The sequence below is a fragment of the Eumetopias jubatus genome, unplaced genomic scaffold (genome assembly GCF_037043125.1).
Source record: "Eumetopias jubatus isolate StellerSeaLion01/CBP00866 unplaced genomic scaffold, mEumJub1_p1.0 scaffold_3, whole genome shotgun sequence".
Taxonomy (NCBI): Eukaryota; Metazoa; Chordata; class Mammalia; order Carnivora; family Otariidae; genus Eumetopias; species Eumetopias jubatus.
Window position 1 is genome coordinate 24,661,615 of NW_028274809.1, and position 6,000 is coordinate 24,667,614.

Genomic DNA, 6,000 nt, shown 5'->3' on the forward strand with positions numbered 1-6,000 from the left:
AAAAAAAATGATAGAAATGACGAGTAGCAATGTGAACAATTATAAAGCACACAATAGCACTTAAGGAGATGAATACAGTATAATGAAGGCTTTCTACTTTAAAAAAAAAGATAGGCAACTTAAGAAAAGGAAAAAAAATATATATATCTCTCTCAGTGCATGATCTGAAGAGCATTGAAATCTAAATTTGTGACCTTGAAGATCAAAGGTGAGAAATATCGTAAAGCACAGAGCAAAAAATTCTGACTAAAATCATGAGGAAAAAGATTTGGTGGGATAAAAAGCAAAATCATTGTAGAACTGCTACTAGTTCTCATTACTACTACTCATTAAATAATGGTCATTATAGAAAGAGAAGAAGAAAAGGAAGGGAAGATGCAGTTCAGAGGAGGATGGAGCAGTGCACAGGTAGAGATGGGGGGGGGAGAGTGGGCGAAGGACAAAGAAAAAGACTGCCTTGGAAAGTGGTATGATAAATCCTATTCATCGATCATTTAATATGTGAGTGCATGTGAGTGTATACTATTTTGTATATATGTATTATCTAATAGAAAAAGTTAATTTCTATACTGTTTGGGGGTGGCCGTATGTGGAAAAAAAAGAACACCTAGGGTAACATGTAGACTATGATGCAATATTGATTTAAAAAAAAATCAAAGCCCTGTGTGTATGTGTGGTATACGTGTGTGTATGGGAGTGTGTGCACTTATGTAAGTGGGTGCGTGTGTCTATATATAGGACAGGAAATTGAATAAGAGAACAGAGAAATTATCTTTATATTGTTTAACTTGTTACCAGAGTTGTGTATTGCTTTTGCAATTTGGAAAACATCAAATTAATAAATTACAATCAGAAGGTTTAAGGTGCTAATATCTGGGGAATTTAACAATTGGAATGAGGTTCAATATATAATAAGGATGATCTTTTGGTGATATCAAATCAATGATTTTAATCCTCAGAAATCTCTGCCTGCGATTATCCAGTGGGTTTCCATATCAAGAGCCATACCTGGAAATTATTGGTGGTTCTTTTTATGGTGAGAGAGAAGCAGATACCCCTCCACAATGACCACTGCACCGTGAGTCTTGCTTCTTAAGTGAGGAAGGAAGATATGATGCAAAGAAGTAATTCTTATGGGGTAGAACATCACCCCTGAGGGGGCATTTTGGAAAACTCTGGGGCTCTTTTGTTACTGTTGTCACACAATGCTTGGAGGCAGCATCTTATACATATAATGAGTAGAGTCCAGGGATTCTAGACAGCTAGAGTGAGTGGCTCAATTCTTTGAATAAAGTAGTATCCCAAGCCACAGACAGACATTCGTGTGGGTAGAAAACTTGTTTAAAGTCATCTTGAGCCTGGAACCTAAGTCCATCTGACATTAAAGACAGAAAGTATTTTTTGCTATTTTAATACATACTGAACTTTCTAAAAGCATTACAACCTACAGAAAAAGTTGTAGGAAAAATCATACTTTGTTTCACTTGCAACTTTACTGTGACTTGGTCAGTGTTTCAGAATATCATCAACAAAGTTCTCATGGAGTTTGAGTCTCCAGTACAGAATTTATAATAATCACATGCCGGTGATTCTGCATATAGACTGAACCAATGGACTGATTCAGTAGGTCTTTCCTTGTAATTATGACTAAGCACTTGTTCACATTTTGAAATACATAAAGGATAAATTAATTTTGCTTTATTTCTCTTTTTATTATAGTTAGGATATAATATTGATTTTTTGAAGTTATGTGAAGAGAGTTACATTATCTATGATTTTCATTTCAGAAGAGCAAAGGCAGTGGCACAAATTATTTATTATTGAAAGGGTATATTGCATCTGATTGGATGAGAATGACTGCAGCCCTTGGAGCGTGGTATGAGAAAGGAGCACAAAGTAAGGAAGCAGATGCCAGATAGAGTCCTTGATTTCCCTCCACTTCGGGGCTCACGTTTTCAGCCCAGTGTGTCATAGAAACATCCAGATGGGTGGGGGAGCTTCACATCACTGTGTCAGTGGCATGCTTCCCTGAGTATGGGGAGAAGTTGCCAATATCTAGGAGAATCCTCACACCCAGCATGGCCCAGTAGCTAGGGAGCTGAAATGGTGGTAGGAGATAGAGAAGCCCGAGGCAGCATTTCTGCTTCTTCATTTGCTACGTTCAGAAGTTTCTACATTCTCAACTGAGAAACCACAGAGCTTCCAAGAGGGCTGATGAATCGGCAGAGGGCTAATCTTAGAGCAAAGAGAAGCAGCAGGCTGGAAAGTTGAGACAGAGAGCCGAGCAGTGGGTACCACCTGTCAACCCCACCGAGAAGAGGCAGACAGGTCTTTGAAACTGAACAATCACCAATCCAAGAAACAGAATAAATTAATTACTCTGAAATCAGAACTTGTGAAAATGCAGAAGAAAATGCAGAAGAGATCAGGCATCTCTTCCCCTCTCTGGCATGGGGTCATACACATCTACACACCAAAAGGGAGGAAAATATGACACTGGGCATTTTACCTAGAGATGCTAAGTATTTATGTGCAAATACTTATTGAAGATACTGGGTTCACTTGAGCTTCCTGGACTGGATTAAGTCTAATATTTTTCCTTGCAATCCAGTGGAAGAGCAGATCAGTTAGGAGGAAAATTCAAAATTTGTATTGTTTTTATTACTTAAATGCAGTAAAAGTGAAATGATAACCTGGCTGCAAATGTACATATTGTAAGACATCATTTTTATTTTTTGATAGAGGGAAGATTTCAGAAGTAAGAGTTTACCAGGCACTTGAGGTCAAAGGGGGATATCTCCAAGTTGGGAGATAGCAGAGAAAGGGGAATTTCCAGACACAGGTCAAGTGTTTTCACTTGACAGTTTTGCCTTGGGCCTATCCCATTTGCCTTTATCTAGGCTCAGATAACTAGAAGCTGAGGCCAAAGGCTTGTCCTTTGTTCTGCATGAAAGGGCACGGTCCAGTCTAAGCAAGAATTATATTAGAATCTATTACAGAGAAAGGGGAGGAAGAGAGAGGACACAGCTTTGTAGAAGTGTTTTTCTTCTAAAATTCTTCTGCATGATTTTGTTTCCCAAATACAGCTCTAAGATGTGTATGAGTTCCTTTAATTTTTTTCTTCTTTTATTATCTGTTTTTTCTTCTTTCCTGTTCTAAGCATTCTTATTTTTATTGATTTTGGACTTCAACCACGGTGCATTTTGTGGGAAATGGAGAGAGTTTTAAGAGTGAGTCAATAAATTTAGTGCTAGGACAGAGGAAACACACTCAATAGAGGGTTATGGCCAACTTATTTGCCTAAATTCCCAATTTACTGTGCTAGGGATTTGGTTTAAGTTGTGTATAAAGATGTTTAATGATTTCAGGAAAGGCATATGCAGATGCTGATCACAGGAATTTAAACACCAAAAGAAGGGTTTTATTTAGTCATTCAACAAATATTTATTGCACAATAAATACTGATAGCTGCTGGTGATACAGCAGTGAAAAGAAAAAAACAGATACTGTTCCTGTTCTCATGTGGCTTTAATTTTATGTGGGGAAGAGAAACAATAAGCAAATAAGCAAACAAACAAATAAATAATATGTGCCTCAGTGGCACTAAGCTCTATAAAGAAAAATACAGCAGGTTAGTGGATTAATAGTGATTGCCAAGAAGGGGAAGAGCGTGTAGCCATTTTTAAGATGTCCTCTTCTAAGAATATGGCATTTGGGAAAAGACCTAAATGAAATAGGGAGCCAGCTACTCTGATGTTTAGAGAGTATCTTTTCAGATAGAGAGACCAGCAAGTACAAAGGTCCTGAAGCAAGAGTGTGCCTGGCATATTCAACGACAGTAATGAGTCTATGTGTCTGGAGCAGAGCGACCAAAGAAGGGAGTGGTGACTAATTTGGCAATAAACAAGTCAGGGTAGTGCCTTAGAAATCACTGAAAGGATGGTTCCCCCCCCCCACCCCCGAGTGATAATAGGATGCCATGGAGTTTTGTTGATCTATGATTTAACCAAATCAATTTGGCTGCTGTATTGAGAATATCAGGAAAAACACAGAAGTTAGGGGGCCATTGATATGGGAGCAGGATGGAAATAGCTATCTTAGATGCTGACAGTATAAAATGTGTAGAGAAGGAAGCAGTGGTCAACTATGTTAAATGCTGCTATGAAGGCAAGTAATTTTGTCCACTGGATTTGGCAACGTGGAAAAACATGGTGTTGACAAGGGCTGTTTCCACAGAGCTGGGATTGAAAGACTGCTTGGAGTGATTTCAGGAGAGACTGGGAGGGGAGGAAGTGAAGACATTAATATAGACAAAATTTTTTATCAGTTTTGTGTAAAAGAGCAGAAATGAAAGAGTGAAGGGAGAAATAGAAGATGGGATCTAAAGTGGATGTAAAATCAAGGAAAGTTTGTTTTGATTTGTTTGTTTTAAGATGGGAGTTAGAGCATGTTTGTGTATTGATTACCCCATTAGATAAGGGGTAAGTGATGATTCAAGAGAGGCTGGGGACATTTATAAAACAAAGCCTTTGAGTAAGGCGAGTGGGAATGGGTCTAGTGCATACACCCTGGCAAGGTTGTATGGAGGAGTTGACTTTATCTTTTTTTTTTTTTTTTCAGCTTTATTGGGGTATAATTGACAAATAAAAATTGTATATATTTCAGGTGTACAACTTGATGTTTTGATATATTTAGACACTGTGAAATGATCACCACAATCAAGCTGGTTAACATATCTATCACCTCACATAGTTACTGCTGTTCTGTGTGTACTAAGAACACTTAAGATCTACTCTCTTGGCAAATTTCAAGCATACAATATAGTATTAACAATATAGTATTATTAACTATAGTCACCATACTATATATAAGGTCTGTAAAACTTATTCATCTTTCACCATCAAAACTTTGTACCCTTTGACCAACATCTCCCATTTCCCCCAACTCCTGGAAACTACCATTCTACTCTGGTTGTATGAGTTCAACTATTTTAGATTCCATGTGTAAGTGAGATCCTGCAGTATTTGTCTTTTATGTCTGGCTTATTTCACTTAGCATAATGTCCTCCAGGTTCATCCAGGCTATCACAAATGTCAAGATTTCTTTCCTTTTTTAATGACTGATGATATTTGTGTGTGTGTGTGTGTGTGTGTGTGTGTGTGTAACATTTTTTTTATCCATTCATCTGTAGACAGACACTTAAGTGATTTCCATATCTTGGCTATTGGGAATAATGTTGCAATGAACAAAGGGTACATACAGCTCTTTGAATTAACTACTTTTATTTCTTTTGGATACACACACCCAGAGTGGAATTGCTGGATCATATGGTAGTTCTATTTTTAACATTTTGAGTAACTTCCATACTGTTTTCCATAATGACTGTCCCAATTTACATTCTCACCAATAGTATACAAGTGTTCCCTTTTCTCCACATGCTCTCCAACACTGTTAATCACTTGTCTTTTTGATAACAGCCATTCTAACAGGTATGAGATGATGGGTTGACATTAGATAGAAGTACATTCATTGCAACAGAAAGGAAGGAAAAGTACCTGGTAGAGACAGTGAAGTGTACTTTGGGTGGTGGGAACATGCAGATATTCTTTTCTGATTGCTGCTACTTTAGCAGGGAAATATGTAGTAAGGGCATCACCTGAAGTAAAGAAGAGCAGAGAGTGTGTTAGAGATACCAAGGAGAAAGGATAAATGATGAAATAATCATTTTGTTAAGTGGGAAGGTACACTGAACTGGGACAGGTAATCCTATAGGATTGCTAGGAGCAGCATGGGTGCACTGCGGGTGGTAGTCACACATTTTAAGTGAGGCAGGTTATGTTTTGTCAAATCATGTCCAGCTTCTCAGAGTGAAACACAGAATAGGCAAAAGCTGGATTTAGCCAGGGTAGAGTTTTGTCAGACAACTATACAGTAGAGGAAGAGAGGAAACAATGTTGTCAAGGGATTATGTGAGGAGTGATTATAATCATGGCCCATATC